Source organism: Macaca thibetana, chromosome 1 (genome assembly GCF_024542745.1).
Source record: "Macaca thibetana thibetana isolate TM-01 chromosome 1, ASM2454274v1, whole genome shotgun sequence".
Lineage (NCBI taxonomy): Eukaryota > Metazoa > Chordata > Mammalia > Primates > Cercopithecidae > Macaca > Macaca thibetana.
This window is the reverse complement of record NC_065578.1, coordinates 39710917-39734925: the sequence shown is the minus strand read 5'-3', so window position 1 is coordinate 39734925 and position 24009 is coordinate 39710917. Positions and strand designations below refer to the sequence as shown.

The 24009-nt window shown below is 50.8% G+C and overlaps 2 protein-coding genes and 1 long non-coding RNA gene across 4 annotated transcripts in view; 2 read left to right on the top strand and 1 right to left on the bottom strand.

The window, feature by feature from the left end:
• NFYC (nuclear transcription factor Y subunit gamma) overlaps window positions 1–13965 on the bottom strand; it is a 109192-nt gene extending 95227 nt beyond the window's left edge. Inside the window, exon 1 of the mRNA XM_050799089.1 lies at window positions 13885–13965. The gene's annotated coding sequence lies outside the window, so the exon portion shown is untranslated. The remainder of the gene's footprint in view (window positions 1–13884) is intronic.
• Window positions 358–5207, top strand: LOC126961239 (uncharacterized). Its single transcript, XR_007728231.1, has 3 exons — window positions 358–421; window positions 4291–4323; window positions 4638–5207. It is a non-coding gene; the product is annotated as an uncharacterized LOC126961239 (long non-coding RNA).
• Window positions 8030–24009, top strand: part of RIMS3 (regulating synaptic membrane exocytosis 3) — a 46910-nt gene continuing 30930 nt past the window's right edge. For both annotated transcript variants that reach the window (XM_050800228.1, XM_050800234.1), the window contains exon 1: window positions 8030–8342. The gene's annotated coding sequence lies outside the window, so the exon portion shown is untranslated. The remainder of the gene's footprint in view (window positions 8343–24009) is intronic.

Genomic DNA, 24009 nt, shown 5'->3' with positions numbered 1-24009 from the left:
TAGGGAGAAGGACAGGGACGACTGGAGAAAGCAGTAGACTTCCAGGAGGAGGTGACATCTGAGCTCATCATGGGCAAGCTTTCCTCAGTCAAGTGTTGGCAAGGCTCACTGTAAACAGAGGAAGCCACATGTGGGAATAGCAAGATGCCAGCAGAGTACAGGGAAAAGCTAGAGTTGGGGTATGAGTGGGAAGAGGGCCAGGAGCACACTGCATGACCCATGAGTGAGTGCCTCCCTACTTCTGTATCCTCAGTCCCTTTTCTCTGACCCTATTCCTAGCCCTGGCGGAGAATGTGAAGATAAGGCCAGAGGGAACATTGAGAAGAAGGATCTCAGAGAAGATGGAAAATTCAACAGAACCTTGGAAATGCAACTGCTATTCCAGGACCTTTGTTCCTGGAATGGACTCTGAGAGTGCATGGTAAAGTCTAAAGTGAAAAATTCAAGAGGAGGGAGCTTTCTTTTACCTGACTTTTGGGTCTTATCTTAGTTATTACTTCCTTTAGGAAACATTCCATGGTCTACCAAGCCTGAGACCCTGAGATGCTGCCTTTTTTTTTTTTTTTTTTTTTGAGATGGAGCTTTGCTGTGTCACCAGGCTGGAGTGCAGTGGTGCGATCTTGGCTCACTGCAACCTCCGCCTCCCAGTTTCAAGCAATTTTCCTGCCTCAGCCTCCCCAGTAGCTGGAATTACAGGCACCTGCCACCACACTCGGCTAATTTTTGTATTTTTAGTAGAGACAGGTTTTCACCATGTTGGTCAGGTTGGTCATGAACTCCTGACCTCAAGCAATCCACCTGCCTTGGCCTCCCAAAGTGCCGGGATTACAGGCATAATCACTGCCTGTAATCCACCATGCTCGGTCTTTTTTTTTTTTTTTTTTTTTCCTTCCAGAAATGGGGTCTTACCCTGTCACCTAGGCTGGAGTGCAGTGACACAATCAGTTTACTGTAGCCTTGAACTCCTGGACTCAAGCAATCCTCTGCCTCGGCCTCCTGAGCAGCTGAAATTACAGATGTGAGCCACCACACTGGTTTGGCGGCTAGGTCTTGTTTATCCTTCCACCCCCAGTAGAGCATGTGGCTCAGAGTAGCTGCTCAGTAAAAGACAGATGAATGAATAACAAATAGCCTGCAAGGAGCTTCTGCCAAGTCTTTCAGACTACATCGATTTTCTCTCTTGTCTCTGGAGTCCTACTGACCTCAACACTTGGAATCCTATGCATGTTTGAACCAGAAGAAATCTTAAAAATCACCTAGCTAGCTCCTACCATCTCACAGATGGCGTGATTGAGGTGATCACTTATTTGCCAACTGTATTAGTCTGTTCTTGCATTGCTATAAGGACATACCTGAGACTGGATAATTTATAAAGAAAAGGGAGGCTGGGCACGGTGGCTCATGCCTGTAAATCTCAACACTTTGGGAGGCTGAGGTGGGCAGACCACTTGAGATCAGGAGTTCGAGACCAGCCTGGGCAACATGGTAAAACCCTGTCTCTACCAAAAATACAAAAATTAGCTGCACATGGTGGTACATGCCTGTAGTCCCAGCTACTTGGGAAGCTGAGGCAGGAGAATCCCTTTAACCCGGAAGGTGGAGGTTGCAGTGAGCCGAGATCACACCACTACACTCCAGCCTAAGCCTAGGTGACAGAGTAAGACTCCATATCAAAAAAAAAAAAAAAAAAAGGAAAGGAAAGGTGTTTAATTGGCTAATTGGCTCACAGTTCCACAGGCTGTACAGGAAGCATGATACTGGCATGTGCTTGCCTTCTGGGGAAGCCTCAGGAAGCTTCCAATCATGGGTGAAGGCAAAGGGGGAGCCAGAACGTCTTACATGGCAGGAGCAGGAGCAAGACAGAGTGGTCGGGTGCTGCCACACACTTTTTTTTTTTTTTTTTTTTTTGAGATGGAGTCTTGCTCTGTCACCCAGGTTAGAGTGCAGTGGCGCGATCTCAGCTCACTGCAAGCTCTGCCTCCCGGGTTCATGCCATTCTCCTGCCTCAGCCTCCCGAGTAGCTGGGATTACAGACACCCACCACCATTCCCGGCTAATTTTTTGTATTGTTAGTAGAGATGGCGTTTCACTGTGTTAGCCAGAATGGTCTCGAACTCCAACCTTGTGATCCGCCCACCTAGACCTCCCAAAGTGCTGAGATTACAGGCGTGAGCCACCACGCCCGGCTGGTGCCACACACTTTTAAACAACTGGATCTCATGAGAACTCACTATAACAAGAAGAGCACCAAGGGGATGGTGCTAACCCATTCGTGAGAAACAACCCCTAGTATAATCATCTCCCACCAGGCCCCACCTCCAACACTGGGGATTACAAATTTGACATGAGATTTAGGTGGGAACACAGATCCAAACCATATCACCAGCAATCTTAGTTTTTTATCTCCAGCCACAGTTTCTCCTCTGAACTCCACAATGAATCAGCTGCCTACACAGCGCTCATCTGGGATGTACCACAGTATGTGCATCTAAACACATTCAGAATCAGCATCTCCCCTGAGGCCTAGGCATCCTTCAGCCTTCCCTGTCTTGGTGAAGAACATCACCACCCAACCAGTTGTAGCGACCACCTACCTCCTACAGCCTCCCACTACCAATAAAACAGCAAGCCCAGCAGTGTCTACTACCTAAATCACAAAATCTCTCCAATTTCCCTCTGCCTCCCTAGCCCAAATCCCCATAGCTCTCAATGGACCCTTGCAAAAGTCTCATTAGTTTCCCCGAATCTGCTCGCTCTTTGTACTAATCCATGCTCCTCATTGCAGCTGGAGTGACATTTTAAAAATGCTACTTTCTCCTTTAACTCCTTTGCTGAAAGATTTCCAATATCTCTCCACTTAAAAAAAAATATATTAAGTTATTGGCCAGGCACAGTGGCTCACTCCTATAATCCCAGCACTTTGAGAGGCTCAGGCGCGCAGATCAGGATTCAAGACTAGACTGACCAATATGGTGAAACCCCATCTCCACAAAAAATACAAAAATTAGCCAGGCATGGTGGTACATGCCTGTAATCCCAGCTACCCAGCAGGCTGAGGCAGAAGAATTGCTTGAACCTGGGAGGCGGAGGTTGCAGTGAGCTGAGATCACGCCACTGCCTCCTGGGCAACACAGTGAGACTCCATCTCAAAAAAAAAAAAAAAAAAAAATTATATATATATATATATACTAACACTTATGGAAAACTTATGTTCTAAGGGCTGTTCTAAGAACTTTACACGTATTAACTCATTTAATCCTCACAACTCTAAATATTCCCATTATACAGACAAGGAAACAGAAACTCAGAAAAGCAACTTCAGGGCCTTTGTGTAAGCTCTTACCCATCCTTGGCTTGTTGACCTGGCTGACTGCTATTCAGACTTCAGATGGGATGCCTTGGGGAGCATTCAAAGATCTCCCTCTCTAGGTCAGACCCTCGCATAGCATCTAGCACAGTTTTTATTATTTAATTATTTAGGGGGTCATTTGGTTCACGTCTGTCACCCCCATAGGCTTTAAATTCCATGTTTTGCTCATAATTATATCTTGAATATTCAACATATAATAAATACTTAATATTTGTTGAATTAATCGATAAAAAGCATTTTCAGTAGGAGAGGGGATGTGGTCAGATTTGCTTTAGAAGGATGTCTCTTGTGTAAAAGTTTGAAGGTGGGGAGACCAAGTCACCAACAGCAGCTGAATTCAGGAGTGACAGGAAGGCAGGCTGGACTAGAGGAGAGGCAAGAGGGATGGAGAGAAGTGGGTGAACCCAGGAAGTATTTAGGAAGCATAGTGGATGGCACTGATAATTAAGTGGATAGAAGTGAGGAAGAGGAAGGAATCAGGAGGGACTCCAAGTTTCTGAGAGCACTTTGAACTGGAGTGAGGAAGCATCTGCAAAAGAGGCAGGTTGGGTTGGCAGAGCAGGCTGTCCCTAGACCCAAGCAACTGAAACATGGAAAAGCTCTCAAAAAAATCTTTGCATCCAAACTCCTTAGCTTGGTCCTGATGTACTTTATTCTGCCCCATCTGTGGTCTACCCCCAAACTCAGCACATAGATCATTGCTCCTCCCCTAAACCCCACCTGTCGTCCAGTCCACCTTAGTAAGTGCCACCCCACTACTCTCTCTCCACAAGATGCAGCTTGGAGGATGTCTCCTCTGGGATCCCTCCCCGCTGCCCCACCCCTTCACGGGGTGAATGAGTCCTCTGTAGCTATCAGGATTTGCTGTATCAGGAGTGTTCCTCTGCTGTCACCTGTGATGACCATTTTCCTCAATTCAGAATCCCCAGCACCTGCAAAAGGCCTGGATCAAGGTAAACCTCAAAAACGTTTGTTTCACTGAATTTTCCCAAAGACTTGGCTTTACTACATTAAGAGCTGAGGCAAGGAATGTGGCAGTAAATCCTGGTGCCACCACTTAGAGATTAGATAAGTCACTTTTTTCAAGCCTCAGTTTCCGTCCATCAAATGGAGATAAGAATACAGTGGACCTACCTCGAAGAGTTGTTTTGAGGGGAAAATGAAATATGCTAGGTTAAGTGTTTAACACAATGCCTGGAACATGGTTAGTTCCCTCAAAAAATTAGCTGTTATTTATTTACTTTTAAATTCTCGCCTTGATACTCAGAAGGGGCATGAGCAGGAACAGAGGATTGCAGTTCTTAGGATGGCCACGCGAGGGAAGTGGTGAGCAGCCTCCAGGAGGACTTCGGATCTGCTGTGCCAAGGCACCTGCTGAGGACCCAGATGGCCCGCCTGGGGTTTCCGGGGCTTCCCGGCCCCTGAACATGTGGGCGCAGGCCAGAGCGCCGCAGGAGAAGCCTCTTCCAGGTGCTCGGTCTCGACTCTCACAGCCCCAGCCATCCCTCCTGCTTGTCCCCGTCTTGGCTTGGAGGGGCTGGAGGGCAGGAGGGGACAGAGTGGGGGCCAACCAGGATATATCCCCTCCATTTTGTCATTTGTCTTTCAAACTGGTTTATGGCTATTTCTTCTGTATAGAAGTCTTGTAGTCAAACATTTCCATGTTTTCTCTTATGGCTTCTAGGTTTCATCATGCTTAGAAAGTCTTTTCCATCTCCAAGATAATTAAAATATTCACTTGTCTCTTTTCTGATACATTATAGTGTTAAATATGTGCTCCACCTGGAATTTATTTCAGTGTGCAAAAAGGGCACAGCTTATTGTAATTTCCCCAAAAGACTTGCTGGTTATTCCACCCATTTGATCTCCCCCCTCCAACCCCCTACCAACATCCCCCACCCCCACCCCCCACCATTTGTCTGAAGTGCTGTCTTTTATTCATTCATTCATTTAGAGACAAGGTCTTGCTCTGTTGCCCAGGCTGGAGTGTAGTGGCGTGATCACAGCTCACTGCAGCCTTGACGTCCCAGGCTCAGGTAATCCTCCCACTTCAGCCTCCCTGGTACTTGGGACTACAGGTGTATGCAACCATGCCCAGATAATTTTTTTTTTTTTTTTTTTTGATACAGAGTCTAACTCTGTCACCAGGCTGGAGTGAAGTGGGGCGATCTCAGCTCACTGCAACCTCCATCTCCTGGGTTCAAGCGATTCTCCTGCCTCAGTCTCCCAAGTAGCTGGGACCACAGGTGCACGCCACCATGCCCAGCTAATTTTTGTAGTTTTAGTAGAGACAGGATTTCACCATGTTGGCTAGGATGGTCTCAATCTCTTGACCTCATGATCCACCTGCCTCAGCCTCCCAAAATGCTAGGATTACAGGCGTGAGCCATCGCCCCCAGCCACAATTTTTGTATTTTTTATAGAGACAAAGTTTTGCCATGTTGCCCAGGCTAGTCTCAAGCACTCCGCCCGCCTCGACCTCCCAAAGTGTTGAGATTACTGGCATGAGCCACTGTGCCGGGCCTAAAGTGCTATCTTTATTATACATTGAATTCCCTTGCGGGGCTAGATCCATTTCCGTACTCCATTTTGTTCCACAGATTGGTCTAGTCCTGCTTCAATACCGTACTGCTTCAAACACATTGACTTTAGAGTATGTTTTAGTATTGGGTAAGACAAATCCCTTTTCATTACTTTTCTTCCTGGACTTTTTATTCCTGTATGTTTATTCTTCTATATACACTTAAGAAGCAACCCCCTCTCCACCCACCTCCCATCCAATCCTTCTGGTAACCAATATAGAACTTTGAAGATACTGAAATTATATGCAAAATGTACATTGCACATCTCCAGAGAGATAGTGCAAAGTTTTCATCAGATGTGCAAAGGGAGCCCCTGGTCTACCTGTCTCTGTGAAAGGGGCCAGGGAGGAGCACACAGGAAGCCTGATTCCTCTCTGTGCTCCCACTCCTCACCTCCACCCTCGTTCTAGGTCCTACCCTGGCCTCCATCCTGCCTCCCCTAATCTAGTCCCCCTTGCTGCTCCAGAGCAACCATTCCACCACCCAGGCCCTAGTTCCAGGCCTAGGCTTAAGGTAGAATAGCTGATAACAAAGCTTTAATTAATATGTAAATATAATCAGGAGCCCCAGCTCCACCTCTGACCAGCTATGGAACCCACTTTGAGGCTTTTCACATTGTAGGGCCTCAGTTTATGCTTCTCACAGACCAGGTGAGAAGGGAAGGCATAGGATGACTATGCCTCCTAGCAATCACCAGGAGGATCCTTTAATCCCAGTAATTTTCCTTTTTCTCCCCACCATCCCACTCCCCATTTACTTTTTTTTTTTTTTTTGAGACAGAGTTCCCCCGTCACTCAGGCTGAGTGCAGTGGTGCGACCTTGGCTCACTGCAACCCTCTGCCTCCGGGGTTCAAGTGATTCTTGTACCTCAGCCTCCCAAGTAGCTGGGACTATAGGCGTGGGCCACCACACCTGGCTAATTTTTGTGTTTTTAGTAGAGATGGGGTTTCACCATATTGGCCAGACTGATCTCGAACTCCTGGCCTCAAGTGATCCGCCCACCTTGGCCTCCCAAAACACTGGTACAGGCGTGAGCCACCGCACCCATCCCCCATTTACATTTTAATTCATGCCCTCAGCAGGGAGACTACTGGTTTTACATGCCTCCAGCAAATATTAATTATTCTGTCCTCTCTGTCAATGAGTGGAATTCAAAATACTGGAGCCCAAGAGTAGAACTGGCCAGTCCTAAGCAAGGTTAAATAGACAAGTTGGGGCAGGCATGACCCTAGGAAAGACTTTACACAGTATCCTCCTGGGCTTCAGAACCCAGGACTTCAGGAGTCCATTTGGAAGTTTATATAGGCAGATGCCAGGCCCTAGAACAGAGTTTCTCAACCTCAGAAACCTGCTGACATTTTGGGCCTGACAATTCTCTGGCGCGGGAGCTGCCCTGTGCATTGAAGGCGTGTAGCAGCATCCCTGGTCTCTTCTCATGAGACGTCAGTAGCAACCTCCTCGTTGGGAAAATCAAAAATGTCTCCAGACATGGTCGAATGTTCCCTGGGGGGCAAAATCGCCCCAAGTTTAAAACCATTGCTCTAAGAGAGCGCAGGGGAAGCAGGTTAACTTGGGCTTCAGGGCCGGCCACTCTACTTCCTTCTGTCTGAAAGGGACATTATAAAGTCTTTCTCTTCATACCAGGCACTGGGGGAAGTCTTTTCTCCTCTCTGAGCTTCAGTTTTTCCATCTGTAAAATGGACTTGACGTTTGTAAGTCGTTTCTTCTTCTCTTACCATCTGACGTTCCTGGAACTGGTTCAGGGTAGGGCAGGGGGCGCCGCGGTGCCTGTGAGGTCCTGGGAGGTGCCCCAAAGAAAAGGAAGGATGAGAAAGAACAGATAGGGGTGGTGGTGGAGAGGGGAGGCCGGGCAGGAGGCAGGAGCGTCCTAGGGACACGGAGAGGCCTGAGGCTTCCCCAGACCCCGCTTTTTGGAGGCCTCATTAATGTAGATCTCCCTCAACCCGGCAAGCCAAACTCCCCGGATTCCCCTAGGCCCCGCCCACCACCGAGGCCCGGCCCCCATTGGCCCCGCCCATCAACGCGACCCCGCCCCCAGCAGGCCCCGCCTCCCCTTCGCCTCCCGCCAGCCCGAGCTTGGGCTTTGCACCCGGCGGTGACTGAAAACCGTGGCTGCTGCGGAGCCGGCAGCGCAGGCGGGCGGAGCGGAGCTGCCCCCGTGGTGGCGGGCGATGCCCCCGTGAGCCTCCCTCGCCGCCCCTCCCCGCCCCGCGTGCCTACCCACTCGGAGTCCGCGCCCGCCTGGGGCCGGGCCGCGCCTACTGCCGGGTCCGCGGGGCGGGGTCCCGGGGCAGCACCTGCCCCGCCTTGCGGAGCCGCCTCGGCCTGCGGAGCCCCCCTCCCTATCTGGACCCCGGCCCCACCTCCGGGTAAGTCAGCAGGCCTTGCTCGCCTGGGAGTGGACGTGGGGAGGGGGCTGCAGAGGTCTGGAGGACCACGGGGGGAGGGGGGCTCTGGCCATGAAGCGCAACGTAGGGATGTGAGTGTGCCGGGGCGGGGGTGGGGGGATGAACACAGGGTGTGAGAGGGCTCTGGGGAGGGGGCTAAGGGGTGAGAGAGGAACGTGGGGTGTTTGGGGAAGCCTGGAAAATGGGGAAGGGGGGCCAGAGTCTTGAGTTCTTTGCTGATGATCAGAGCTCCTGGGGCCCTGGTCTTCAACAGCATTGCCTGGCATGGCATTTTTGGAAAGTGCTTAAAATCCCTCCTGGAAAGGGAGCTGGAAGGCAGCCTGCCTTTCTCCCTTCTGCCTGTGCCCTGGTTGAGAAGCAGCCACTTTTTCCTCCCAACGTGACACCGTTGTGGTGCCCAGAGGACCCCCTCTGCCCCATAAGAGAAAAGGAGTGCTGCTTACTCCAGCCCTGGGGTGGGAAGAGGGGTCTTTGGGAAGCTGGGAAAGCAGTTGGTCAGCAGCATGGTGCAGAGCCCAGGGTTCAGGGAGGCTTGGCAAAACCCTTGATGGCCAACTTGGGCATGCTCTCATTCATAGGGAGGACCTCTTCCCTGACTGGCCACCTGGGTATTTGGACCCCATGTCCGCATTACCTCTGGACAACTCAGCCCTGAGGAGTGGGTTTCTTCAGTGTCCTGGTCCCGAAGGCTCAGGAAGGATCCTGGAATGGGGTGGGCAGTGGCATACCAAGGCTGGAGAACAGGGGGCATTGGCTGGCACTGCCACCTAGGGCCTGTTTGAATGTGGCCCTTCAGGGCTTGGACGCCTGGATGAATATCAGTGTCCAACCCTAGCCCCAGGGGTGTTATCAGGATGTAGGGAAAAGGCTGCTGCCCCTTTGGTCCTGTCCTCTATCCATGATGACTTCTTAAGTCTGGGTTCCTTGGGTTTGGGGCCTGAAGTCATGGGAGGAGGATTGGTCCTGGTCAACAAGGGGTTAATCAGCCATCTCCCCGCCGCGCCCCCCCAATAGTTGCTGCTAGTCACCAATTAGTCTGTAATTAGGCAGCTGCCAACTGTCCCTGGGGGCATGTGGGTAGCCTAATGGGGCATTCTTGGTTGGGGGGCAGGGTAGGTGGGTTGGCAGGGGTGTGCTGGGGAGGTGGCCCATGCAACCTGTGCTTAAACCAAGCACTATGCCCTTTGGTGTTTGTTTAGGGCTCACAGACCCCTTCCCTGCCTTCTGTTCCCGATTGCCTTGCTTAGGGACTTCCAGCCCTGGGGTTCTACACTTAGCCGACCCTTTGCAGGGTGTGAAGCCCAGAGTTGGTTAAACTTGGCTTCAAACCCAAGCTCTGCCACTTTCTGGCTGTGTGATATTGAGGAAATCACTTCCCCTCTCTGAGACTCTCAGTAAAACAAACCCAGCTGCTATGTGGGTAGCAGGAAGGAATGAGTGAAATGGTGGATTTGAGCTGCGCAGCACAGTGCCTGGCACTCAGGAGGGCTCAGCAGCTAACTGCTGAACTCATTAACAACCCCTGTGCCAAGTACTTGCTGGGGCGGGCGTGCAGGAGCCAGGTGCTGAGGACCCAGCAGGGACCACAGTCCCTTCTCCCAGGGCATGTGGTCTGTGTTACTGTCTTAACTATTCTCTCTCCCTCCCTCCTTGCTCAACGACGCTTCTGGTCTCTGGACTTTAATTGGATTTTACTGCGCAGAACCCAGGCCCAAAGCTGCTACTCTCTGGGCTTCCCAACTTCCTGCCCAAGTGCTGAGCTCTGTGGGGTCTGTCAGGGGTCTGGGTGATGTCTGCAGCTGTAGTAGCAGCTGGCCCTTTAAGGAGGGAAGAAAACAATTATCTGGCCTGGGCATTGCATCAGCTGGAGCCTGGAGGGTCCCTGGGGAGGGGGGAGCAGGCTGGTGGTTGATTTCATTAGTGCCATGTGAGAACTCTCACCTGACTCTGCCCCACTCCCCAGCCACAAACTTCTCCCCCAGGCAACAGCTGCCTCAGTGCCTCCTCCCGCTCCAGGGGCACGACCTTGGAGAGCTCTCTGTGTGTACCCCCCAGTCAATGTCGTGGGCCCCAGCAGAGGAGGGAAGTGTTTCTCACATTGGCCTTTTGCTGACTGTGGCACTGTCTCTCCTGTTAGCAATCTGCTGACTTGGGGTGCAGGGTGCGTCTCCTGTACTGGCATTTTGCTGACGATGGGGGTGTTTCTCCCACACTGGCATTTTGTTGACCCAGGGGAGGAGTGACTTCTACACTGTCCTCTCACTGACAGTGGGGCTGTCTCCTACACTGGTATATCGCTGACCTCACAGAAAAGCTTTACCAGCTGGGGTGTGTGTGAACTGAAGGCGGAGGTTAGAAACAAGCGCTCTCTGGTTGGAGGTGAGCTTGCTAGGAATGGTGAGTCACAGGGGTTTTGTGGTTTGGGGCAGAGAAGAGACCAGGCACTTAGGCATCAGACAGACAGGATTCCAATCTAATGCCTTCTGCTTCCAACCTGTTACCACTGCAGGCAGGTGGCCTCAACTACCAAGTCTCAGTCTCCTCTGGAAAATAGGAATAATTTATACCTATACTGCTCCACCCCATCTGGAATGTGGTTAGGGAATTAAATGTAGTAACCAGATGTATAGTACCTAGTCCAGGGCTGGCAGGGGGAGGGTGCATACTGTATAATGGTTCTCTTCCCTTTGCAACTTTGGGCTCTTCCTAGCTTGAGCTCAAGAAGCCTGGACAAGAAAAGGAGGGTCTGGGAGGAGTGAAGAAAAAAGGAGAAAGAATGCCTGGCCCTCTTGCCTCTGTGGCAGAAGGATGCATTCAGTCCACCAGGTACCTCTGATGTATCAGGCTCTATGAGCCAGGCGGCCCTCACGGAGCTGACATTCTAGTGGGGACATGACCCAGAGCAGGTAATTACACATGGCACGTGTGTAGAAAGGAGGGACTCAGGGGAGCTCTGGAACCTATCACTGAAGTTGCTCTCCTGCCCTCTATAATCTGGGAAAGGTTCCTGGAGGTGGCGACATCTTAGCTGAGTCATGAATGGTGCCAAGGAGTTGTAGAGGAAAAGAAGAAGGGATGAGGAAGGGGAACTGTGTGTCTGAGGCCCTGGTGATGGTGAGAACAGGCTTGGTGTGGTGGAGGGGGGCAGTGTGGGCAGGCCCAGGACAGCCCGGCCTGATTTCCTAGTCTAGCAGGATACTGAAGACTTGGGAATTTATCCTGAGGCCAATGACAACCCCTAAAGGGTTTTAAGCAGAAAAGGCAAGAGCAGATTTCCCCAGAATGTTAGGGTCTATGGCCCTCAGGCAGAGCCTTCTTGGGAGTGACTTTTTGCCCTCTCCTACCCTTTTCCCTGTGCAGCAGCCTCGGTCCCAGGGAACTGGTTGTTTATGTGGCTGGCCCCAGGAGGGAGGGCGGCCAGTCCCAGTCCCTCCAGCTCCCTCTCTGTGGTCTAAGCTTCATCGCGGCCTTGCTGACGAAGCTCAGCCCTTGGGGCCAGGTTCTCCTAACCTCCGTGGGGAGCCAGAGGGCAAGAGGCAGGGTTTTGCACCAGGCTGCTCTGTGCTCACATCCCAGCTCTGCAGTTCCTGAGCTGGGTAATCTCTGGCAAGGTATACCCATCTCTGAACTTCTGTGTCCTCAACTATAAAATGGAGTTGATGTTATCTCTAGGAAAAGGATAAAGTGAAATTCCACGTGGAAATCATAAACCCTATCTCAATGTCAGTTGACATTTTTACTCTGTTGTGTGGGGGCTGACATCAACTCTGGGCTAGGCCCAGGGCTGGCTGGGGGTGGGAGCAGGGCTGGTTTCAAGAGTCTATGGTCACGCAGGGCCCAGTGCCTAGAAGGACCCCACACTTAGTGTTCTGCTGACACCATCTTAAAATTCTTAGTGACCAAAGTTCAAAACAAGGAGTCCTGCATTTTCATTTAGCACTGGGTTCTGCATATTATATAGCTCCACAAATCGGGTAGGGGTAGGAAGAGGCAGGGAGAGACGTGGACCTGCAAACAGTTCTCAAGGGTGAGGTGGAGGGCATGACTAACTGTTCCAAGGTGGGTGGGATGTTAATAAGAATAACACTTATTTAGTGCTTACTGTGTGCTAGTTCTCTGCCCATCACTTTACATCCTCATCTTTAAACAGTCCTATGAGGTAGGTACTATTATCTGTGGTATAGAAGAGGAAACTGAGGTGATCTGGTCAAAGTCGCACAGCTATCAAGTGGCAGAGCTGGGATTCAAAACCAGTTTGTCCAACTGCACAGCAATGCGTACACCAGGGAAGTCACCTAGGAGGAGCGACCACCTGCCCTGGGTTTGGAGGATAACTTAGAGTTTGCCCAAGGGGAAGAAGTGCACTGGGGAAGGGAGGGCTGTCTCAGCTGGGAAGTGTCCAGGCTGAGGGCATGATGCTTGGCCAGGAGAGGGGGAGCCAAAGCCTGGTGCCTTCTGGGGTTGACAGAAGGTAACCTTTGCATTTCATGGTCCTGATTTGCCAAGCTCAGAGCCCCTTGTCACTCTGCCCCTAGGTCCTGATGCTACCATGGCTCCTCAAGTTGCCCCAACTCCTCTTCCCGCTGTTTTGCCCCCTCCCTCCCTACCTCCCGGGTAATCTCGTTTACTCTCTTGACTTTAATGATCTCTTCTGGGTTCAAGATCTGCAGGTCTGGCTGGGTGTGGTGGCTCCCACCTCCTCAAAGTGCTGTTAATCCCAGCATTTTGAGAGGCTGAGATGGGCGGATCACTTGAGCCCAGGAGTTCAAGACCAGCCTGGGCAACGTGGAGACACCCTATCTCTACAAAAAAATACAAAAATTAGCTGGGCATGGTGGCGTGTGCCTGTAGTCCCAGCTACTTGGGGGGCTGAGGTGGGAGGATCGCTTGAGCCTGGGAGGTTGAAACTATAGTAAGCCATGTTCATGCCACTGCACTCCAGCAGCTTGGGTGACAAAGTGAGACCCTGTCTCAAAAAAAAAAAAAAGAAGCCCCAACAATCTGCAGGTGTGATTGCTTCCTGGCCCACACTTAGATGTCTCACAATCAGCTTCAGCTCAGGTCCAGACCCAGCTCCCGACTCTCACACCTGCATCTGCTCTGCCTTTAGGGTCCCCGGTTCATCTCTGGCATCACCATCCACCCATCTGGTCAAGCCGGAAAGCTGGAAGTTCTCCTGGATACGCCCCTCTTCCCGTCCCACACCCCCATAACCAGTCCTCAGCAAGCCCTGTTAGTCCTGAATCTCTGCCTTGAGTCCGTGGACCCTCTCGCTGCCCACCGCCCCCTCCAGGCCACCATTGGCTCTCACCTGGGCCACTGTGACAGCTTCCTACCTGGTCTCCTGACATTTGTTCTTGCCCCGCTTTCTTTCATGGTCTTCTTAGGATAAACGTTGGATTGTGTCATTTCCCTGCTTAGGACCCTTCCAAGCCTTCTTGGAATGAAAGCCAGATGCACTGACGCAGTCTCCGAGGCCCTGTGGGATCTGGTCCTTGCCTACCTTTTTGTGTCTTCTTCCACCACTCTCCCTCAGCTGCAGGACTTCCACACGTGTTGTCCCCAATCCTGGAATGCACGCCCCCTCTCAGGGCCCTGCTAACTCCTACTTATCCTTCAGATAGATACCAGCTCAAACGTCATTTCCGCAGGGAAGCCTAAAAACCAGACAGTAAACAGCACCCTGCTCCAGAGGACCTTGTACTTCTTCATAACGTTCGGCACACTCGAATCGCTTTTCCGTCATGTCTCTTTCATGCTAGACTGTGAACGCTGTGGGCTCAGGAATCCTGTTTTGTCTCACCCTGGCACATAGTAGGTACACAGTGAGCTAGTGGGTGAATAAAGGGACTAGATGAGGAGTGCTGCAGCCTCCTAACCGGTCCCTGCCTCCAGGCCTGCCTTTTCTAGCCCTTTCTCCACGCAGCCCCAGAACAATCTTTCTAAAACACAGAACTGACCCTGTCACCCCCTGCTACTTAAAATACTTCAATAGCTCCCCGTCACTGACAGGAAAAGGCCTCGGCTTCTTATGGTATTCAAAGCCCTTTATGATGTGCGCCCAACTGCCTGTCTTCCCTGCTTCCTGGCCACACTTTGAACTCCAGTCCCTCTAACACGCCAGGCTGTTTTGGGTCTCTGTGCATCTGCACTTGCTGTTCCCTTTGCTTGTAATGCCTCCCCACCCCTACTTTGTCTCCATGGAGAACGTCCTTAATTCTTCAAAATCGGCTCAGCTGCTACCTTCGCTGTGAAGCCTGCGAGCACTTCCGCTCCTCCCCGGGCAGAGTTAGCCCACCCTCCCTCGGCCACATCTCTGCGAAGCCTACATCTCTTACTCGCTGTCTGCCACTGCACTGGGCTCCTCCATCGTAGGCACAGTGATTATTTTTTCAGGATTGTTCATCTACGTACCTCCGGCTCCCAGCTTCTCTCTTGTCTTAATTAGGTCTTTGCTTATATACAGAAACCCACTCAAACCAGCTTCAGTAATAAAGAAGGGCTTATTACAAGGATAGAAGGGATTCCTGGGAACTAAGGGGAAGGAAAAACATTAGCTTGAGGAAGGTGGGACCTGGAGGGCCACGGGAACTGGAAGCAGCCATTCTCTGCACCCTGCTGGCCGTCTTTGCCTTTCTGTCTCCACAGACTGGATATCTCTGCCTTTTCAGGCACCAAGCCACCTATAGTTCCTGTATTGTGTCCCTCGGTTTCAGCCACATGGAGAGAGAGAACTTGGGGCTTGGCAGATCCAATCGCAAACTCCCAGGAGAGGATCTTATTGGCTCAGAGTGGGGCAGGTGCCCACCCTGGTCCAATCATCTGTAGCCTACTGGGAAGGATCAAAGAGACATGCAAACATGGCTCTCAGTGCCCCCCTTAGAGAAGGGGGATCTTTGCTGGCTTCCAAAGACATCTGGAATTCTTAGAGTGCCAAGGTGGGTGCAGGCTGTTGGGCCTGAGCCCCAAACTTCCATCTGGACAGCAGCTGGAGAAAAAAGGCCTGGAATTGTGACTTAAAGGGGAGTCTTTTCCTAGGCAGCAGTGCTCAGGACAGGCCCTGAAGAACCTGTCAAATGTCATTCAGAGGCCTGAGGAGAGAGAGGAAGAGGAAAGCCTGAATTTTCTCACCTTGCTTTGGAGTGAGGAGAGAGGGAAGAGGAAGGCAGGAACAGTCAGAAGAGTTTTTCCCCACCAAAATCTTCATCCTCCAAGATGTAACTCGTTCTTTTCCTCAGTGAAAAGCCAAGCCATGTCTACCCCACCTTCCTCCCATCACTCATTCTTGACCTGTGTTGATTCTGTTCTTTGTACTTCCCTGGTAATAAACTTTTTTTTTTTTTAAGTACTTACTCTGTGCCAGACATTGTGTTCACACATTTCATTTAATCTTCACTCCCTATAAGATGGGTACTATTATTATTCCCATTTTATTTTATTTTTTAAAACATAAAATTTTACTTTATTTTAGAGACAAGGTCTCACTTTGTTGCCCAGGCTGGAGTGCAGTGGCTTGAACACGGCTCACTGCGGTCTCAACTTCCTAGGCTCAAATGATCCTCCCAAGAAATTGGGACTACAGGTGTACACCACCATGTCTGGCTAATTTCTTTTTTCTTTTTTTTTTTTTTTTTTTTTTTTTGAGACAGTGTCACATTCTGTCACCCAGGCTGGAGTGCAATGGCATAATCACGGCTCACTGCAGCCTTGAACTCCTGGGCTCAGGTAATCCTCCCACCTCAGCCTCTCTAGTAGCTATGACCACAGGCTCATGCCATCATGCCCAGCTCAGTTTTGCTTTTTTTTTGTAGAGACAGGGTTTCACCCTGTTGCCAGATTGGTCTCCAACTCCTGGGCTCAGGCAGTCCTCCCATGTTGGCCTCTGAAAGTGCTGGGATTACAGGTGTGAGCCACCACGCCCGGCCTGTCATCTCATTTTACAGATAAAGAAACTGCAGTTCAGGCATTTACAGGCTAGACTGTAAAGCTCTTCACCTCTCTTAATCTCAATGATTTGCTGACTTGCCTGCTTACTGTTTAGGATTGTGAGGGTCTCATGGGCAGATAGCAGGTTACCATCCTCCCTCTTTCCTTACTGCCCAGGAAGGGCTGCCAGCTGTGGGATAGATGGACGCAAGTAGAGTAGAAATGGTGTCTGGGTAGGTGTCAAGTCTCTGACTTGTGGATCTCCCCTGCGTAGCTAGCTCTGTGACTATGGACACGTCTTTTATCCTTTCTGAGCCCCACTTTTCTCATTCAGAAACAGGGATGATAATTCCTGCTCTGAGGCTCATATTAGATGGTGGCTGTTATGACAATTTGTGAATAGGAAAGGACCAAGGAATTTCTAAAGGGTTGTTATGACCAGAATGGGCTGAAGCAACAGGGCACTAGCCGGCCCCTGTGCCTGAACTCCTGCATGATGTGGACAAGCCTAGAGCTTCCCAGTGTGTGGAGTGGGACCGGGGATGACTTTCAGTGCCATTGCATAACATTGGCTCACATAGTGAGAAAGTTGGTTCCCTTTTTTTTTTGAGATGGAGTTTCACTCTTGTTGCCCAGGCTGGAGTGCAATGGTGCAATCTCAGCTTACTGCAAGCTCTGCCTCCTGGATTCAAGAGATTCTCCTGCCTCAGCCTCCCGAGTAGCTGGGATTGCAGTTATGCACTACCACGCCCGGCTAATTTCGTATATTTAGTGGAGACGGGGTTTCTCCATGTTGGTCAGGCTGGTCTTGAACTCCTGACCTCAGTTGATCTGCCTACCTCAGCCTCCCAAAGTGCTGGGATTACAGGTGTGAGCCACCACGCCCGGCCTCTAATGTGTCTTTAACAAGTTTGCCAACACTGGTTGCCCTCCCTTTTTAACAGAGAGCTCTCAGGCTCGGCTCAGAACATTATCCTGGTAACTCCATGTAGCTCAACATAATAACATAACTTTGTTTTTACAGGGTTTGTTTTTTTTTTTTTTTTTTGAGACGGAGTCTCGCACTGTCACCCAGGATGGAGTGCAGTGGCGCGATCTTGGCTCACTACAAGCTCTGCACCCGCCGCCGGGTGGTTCATGCCATTCTCCTGCCTCAGCCTCCAGAGTAGCTGGGACTACAGTCACCCACTACCACGCCCGGCTAATTTTTTGTAGTTTTGGTGGAGACAGGGTTACACTGTGTTAGCCAAGATGGTCTCAATCTCCTGACCTCATGATCCGCCCGCCTTGGCCTCCCAAAGTGCTGGGATTACAGGCGTGCGCCACCATGCCTGGCCTACTGTGTTTGTTTTATTATCATTTTCTATTTATTAAAAGTGATATTGGCATTCCACTTATATTAATAACATGGTTTCTGTTGAAAATAGTTGCACTAAAGTTAAAAGTGTCCGTTTATTTATTTTTATCTGTTTATTTATTTATCAAGACTGGATCTCACTCTGTTGCCCAGGCTGGAGTGTAGAAGCCTAATCTTGGCTTGCCTCAGCCTTGACCTCCTGGACTCAAGTGATCCTCTCACCTCAGCCTCCCGCATAGCTGGGACTACAGGTGTGAGCCACTGCCCCTGGCCAAAGTGTCGATTTAAAGAAAATAAGTAACAAACAGGATGGGAGTCTATAGATTTGTTGTTTGTTTGTTTGTTTGTTTTTTGAGACAGAGTCTTACTCTGTTGCCCAGGCTGGAGTGTAGTGGCACGATCTCAGCTCATTGCAGCCTCTGCCTCCTGGGTTCAAGCAATTCTCCTGTCTCAGCCTCCCAAGTAGCTGGGATTACAGGTACGTGCCACCATGCCCGGCTAATTTTTGTATTTTTAGTTTGACCATCCAGATGAGGTTTGACCATATTGGCCAGGCTGGTCTTGAACTCCTGACCTCAAGTGATCTGCCTGCCTCAGCCTCCCAAAATGTTGGGATTACAGGCGTGAGCCACTGCGCCCGGCCTAGGAGTCTGTAGATTTGGCAGAAATCGTTGAGGTGGCACACAGTGTTGTACACTTAATGCAAAATTGGGAAGTGATATGGGAATGTCAGAAATGTGCACTGTTGGCCTAGATAATTTTGAAGGTCCCTTCCACCTGCCCAACAAATCTAGGGGTCTCCCCCTGCTGCGCTGGCCTGCTCTCCTCTGCTCACCTTGAACCCTGGCTTGGGCTTCTTTAGGAGGCTCCTGTCACGATTTCCCTGCAGACAGGAGAATTTGTGCCATTGTTTTCACAACCTGCTTGGGAGGCGGGGCTCATGGAGTTGAGGTATCTGGATGTGGTAGGATGCCCCCTCATCTCTGAAGCCAGGACTTGAGACCTCCTGGAGGGAGTAGGGACTGCATACCCTACAGTTCTCCTGCTTCCCATGTATAACACAGGCCTCAGGGAGGCCTAGGGAGCAGTGAAGCTTTGGGAGCCACAGGTAAGGGTAAGGCTGCCCTTGGGGCTTCATGTCCCAGAGCTTGGGGCTCAGGGACAGTGAAACAGAAGGCTTTGGAGTCTCATAGGTCCTACTTCCCCTACTCCCTGCTTTGCCTACCACTTTGTGCTGACTGCCTGTCCCTGGGAACTCGCAGCAGACCCCGGGGGGGCCTTGGAGGACACAGTGAATTTATCCTCAGGGCCCACGAGCAGGGCCAAAGTAGAGAAGGCAGATGGGAAGGAGGGAGGGAAGTCCTGTGTGCCCCTCCCTAGTCCCATGTTCACAGTGGGAAGGGTGGCCTGGGCTCCAGGAGGGTGGAGGGCCTGGGTAGAGTGTGGGGTGTGTGCTTGTGTGTCCATGGTGAATGTTTGAGGATCTCTGTGAAGGCATAATGTGTGTGTGTATGTATGAGAGTTTTAAGTGTGTGTGTGTGTGTGTGTGTCCCTGCAAATGTAGCTCTTTAGCTCACAGATACGTCTGAGGGTCTCTGAGGGCATATTGTGTGTGTGTCTGTGGTGAATGTATCATCATGTGATATGTCTGCAGTTCTCTGCGAGGGAGTTTTTGTGCAATGTGCGAGTTTATGTGTGTGTGGTAGGGTGTGTCTTGGGTCTGTGTGATGTGTGTGAGTCTGTGGTAGCTGCATCTCCATGCCATGTGAGTCTGTGGTACACAAGGTGTGTTTTTGTGTGCATGTGTGTGCTGTGTCTGAGTGCATGTCTAGGTGGATTGCCTGCTGGGTGTGGTGTGGTGCCTGTTGTTTTGTGTACGTCATCTTCTTTGTACAGCGTGCATCTCGCTCTGTGGCGCATCGGAGGGGCCAACTGGAGGTGTATGGCTTGCGCGCGGGTCTTTATGCCCTGAAAGGGACCGGGGGTGGAGAGGTTGCAGGGAATGTGTGCACCTCTTTGGGCAGTGTCTGTCTGGGCTGGGGCCGAGCCTGTGCTGGTTCTGAGGAGGGTCCCCAGGGTGGGCAGCAGGCGCGGGCGGCGCCTTCCGGCTTGGCGCGGGGCTGGTAACTGGAGCCCCTTCCCCCGATGAAATATTGATCCGGCTTCGTCAGCGGCGTGGGGGAGGGACGGGGAGGGGGGAGGGAAGGGGAGGGGAGGAGAGGGGAGAGCAGGCGGGGGAGGGACTGGGAGCGAGCCGCCGGCCGCTGTCCGTGGTGCTGCCGCATCTCCCCCAGCGAGGGTGTCGTTGCTCAGGCGAGAGTGGGCCTGATGGGGGAGAGATTGTCCCATCCACCAGCACCCTTGAGGGTGACCCTGCCTCTCAGGATGAGCCTGCCTGTCCCTTCTGCTATCCCCCATCTAGGAAGGGGGAGCAGTGGAACCAAATATGTATCTTATTGGGATCCAGTATCCACCAGCTAGGGTGACCATATGGCTGGGTTTGCCTGGCACAGTCCTCCTTTTCACCTGTGGTCCTGTGTGATTGAGTATTGTCCCTGCTCATTCTCATAAGGGTCCCAGGTGGATGATAAATTATGTGCTCACCTGTAATAAGACTTTGATCCAAAGACCTTTTCCCAGTCGCCTCTGCTCTGCCCTGGGAGTTCTCTAGCCATGTGGACATGTAAGTGTGTGTGTGGTTGCATGTGTGGAAATTGTCCTTCCTGTGCTAGGACTGAGCTGGAATAAGTGCTTCAGAGCCCCGGGCTCCTGCCACAGCCCAAACCCTCCCCAATGCATCAAGTCCCCTTTTCTTTCAGTCCAAATTCTGCTTTCCATTCCAGCTGTGCTCCTTTCAGGCCTGGGCTTCCCCTGTGCCTTAGGGAGGGAGTCAGGGTGCCCCCCTAGCCTCCCTCCTGCATCCTGAGCTGGGTAGACCCCTTCATGGTCTCAATATCAGGGTGTTGCAGGGCTTCCAGCTTGGCCATCTGTATATTCATGGCGTCTTCTGTGAGTTCCTCTCCTACTGTTCACCATGGACTCTCCCTCCTTCAGTTGGTTCCATCTTCCTCCTACCTCTAACTGTAGGTATTACCTCTCAATCCTTCCTCACTCTCTGCTGTCTCCTGGGCATTCTTCTTCCTTTCCACACCCCATTTTTTCTTTGGAGAACACACCCAAATCCTGCCCACTCACCTTGCTCTCCTGAGCGCTAGTGAATTGGCTTACCTGGCCAACACCTGAATGTGAGAGTTGCAGCATTATCTCAGACCCATCGGGACTAGAATGGGGATTCATCTTCTCCTTAAGCCAGGATTTTTCTGCTAGGACCTCAAGCTTTGCCGTTGGCACCTTTCACCCCCATCCGTCCTGTAAATCACCTTGGATTTCATTTATTTATTTATTTATTTATTTATTTATTTATTTATTTATTTTGAGATGGAGTCTCACTCTGTTGCCCAGGCTGGAGTGCAGTGGTGAGATCTAGGCTTACTGCAAGCTTCACCTCCTGGGTTCACATCATTCTCCTGCCTCAGCCTCCTGAGTAGCTGGGACTACAGGCGCCCGCCACCAGGCCCGCCTAATTTTTTTGTATTTTTAGTAGAGACAGGGTTTCACTGTGTTAGCCAGATGGTCTCGATCTCCTGACCTTGTGATTTGCCCGCCTCAGCCTCCCAAAGTGCTGGGATTACAGGCGTGAGCCACCATGCCCGGCCAAATCACCTTGAATTTCATTTTTTCCCTTTTCCCTACTTTGTCCCCTCACTCACTCTAGGCAATCCCCTAACCCCACCCATCACTCCTGGCCACGTTTCCTCTTTGCACCTCACTTTCTGAAGCAGTGCAGCCCTTCTTCCTGCATGGATGTAGCAGCCTCCTGGCTGCTCTTCCTGCTGTCAGGCTTCTTTTTGAGTCTGCACTCAGTGTCAGATTGATCTCTGTAAAGTATTACATCTAAATCATGTCAGATTTCACTCCTACAGGATGAAAGCCTAGCTTCTTAGCCCCACATTCAGAGCCCTGCATTGGCTGCTCCCAGCCTATCTTTCCAGCCCTCTGTTCCGCAGTTGTACCTACCTCCTCTCCAACCGCACTGCTCTGTTCACCAGCCTCTGAACACAATGTTTTCTCCCTGGGCCTTCCCAGTAGTTGCCACCTCTTTCCTTTAGAGCCACCTCTGCCTCTCCTCTCCAAACCTCACCTATCTTTTGAGGTGCAACTGCTGGGTTAATGCCTTCTCTGGTCTCCCCCACCCTGAAGTGTTCACTCTTTCTGCAGAACAACCAGAGCAATGTATCTTCACCTCTCAGTGCCTTGGGTGGTCCATGGACCAGCATCATGAGAATCACTTGTAAGTTTCTTAGAAATTCAGTGTCTCAGGCTCCACCTGTGACCCATGGATCAGAGCAAGCTCCCCAGGTGATCACCTGCACGTTGCAGTTGGAGAAGCACTAAATGGTGTGGTCATTGAGGACAGGATCTTGCTTCTGTTTGGGGAGTCACCTTTGGCCAGTAGTAGTGGTATGCTCCAGTGCCAAGTTTAGCAGCCCCTGTAAGGAGACAGGTGCCACATCTAGCCAGATCCTACAAGCCAAGGGAGGGGTGGATGGTGGAGATGGCTGAAAAGAATGTGTACCCTGGCTGGCCCCTTCCCACCCATAATCTATGCCCTGCAAGGCCCCAGAGCTCAAGCTCTGTAAATCTGACTGTAGAAAGCACTTTAGTGACATGAGGAGGAATCAATTAATCAATAAAAAAAGCAGTTATCAAGCAGATAGAAGAACTTTTCCCTCGTCACAAAGCACACATTGGTGGAAATGCTTGTTACTCTAATGTATGTTTTGAAAAAGAAAAATATGTGGTTTTGGTTTTTTTCTTTATTATCACATTAATACAGTTTCTTAAGTAGTAACTTTAGAAAACACAATATGTCACATGGAGAAAATAAAAATGACTCACAGTGCTATAAATACTGCTAATTTAATGTTTTAGGTTGCCATTCATTCATTCTACAAATATTTACTGAGTCCTGCTATATGCCAGACCTGTGCCAGGTACTAGGGATTCAGGGTGAAGACGACGACAAGGTTCCTATTTTTAACCAGCTCACAGCCAGGGGGCGGGGTGTGGGAGACAAGCACAGAACAAGTTAGGAACAGCAGTGTGTTCATTTCCTAGGGAAGCTGCAACAAAGTGCCACGAACAGGGTGGCTTAAAACAACAGAAAGGTAGACTCTCACAGTTCTGAAGGCTGCAAGTCTAAAATCAGATGTTGAAAGGGTTGCTTCCTTCTGTGTGCTGTGAGGAAAATCTGTTCCGTTCCTCTCCCCTGGCTTCTGGTGACAGGTGGCAATCCTTGGCGTTCCTTGGCGCATTGACGCGTCACTCCCATTTCTGCCTCCATCGGCACATGGCGCTCTCCCCGTGTCTGTCTTCACGTGGCCGCCTTCCTATAAGGACACTGGTTATATGAGGGACCCACCCTTCTCCAGCATGACCTCATCTTAACTCGTCACATCTGCAATGACCGTGTTTCCAAACCAAGTCACATTCTGAGGGACTGGAGGTTAGAACCTCAACATTTTTTAGGGGGACACAATTCAACTTAGGGACAGTACAAAGGGAATTATGGGGACTAACCTCATCTGGGAAGACTCTCCTAGGAAATGACCTTCAAACTTGGATTGAGCCAAGAATAGGGTTTAGCCAGGCAAAGGTGGCAGGACTGACAAGTATGGGGCCACCAGATCATGGGGGTGGGGGAAGAGAAGAGCATGCCAGGCAGACAGGAGACAAAGTGGCTAAGTGACTCTTTTTTTTTTTTTTTTTTTTTTTTTTTTGACAGAGTCTGGCTCTGTCACCCAGGCTGGAGTGCAGTGTTGCGATCTCGGCTCACTACAACTTCCACCTCCTGGGCTCAAGCCATCCTCCCACCTCAGCCCCCCGAGTAGCTGGGACTACACATCAGGCTAATTTTTGTATCTTTTTGTAGAGACGAGGTTTTGCTGTGTTGCTCAGGCTGGTCTCAAATTCCTGGGCTCATGCGATTCACCTGCCTTGGCCCCCCAAAGTGCTAGGATTACAGGCATGAGCCCCATGCCCGACCCAAGGTGGTACTTTTGAGGACTGAAAAGAAGCATGTGTGACTGGGATACAGAGTAGGGGCAAGAGGTATGGGACGGACTGGGAGATAGGAGAGGAAGACAGTCCAAAGCAAGTGTGACTGGAATACAGAGTAGGGGTAAGAGGTATGGGACGGGCTGGGAGATAGGAGAGGAAGACAGTCTCTAGGTCACATGGGCTTGTGGGCCTTGGTGAGGGGCTTCTCCTTTGTCCTGCAGGAAA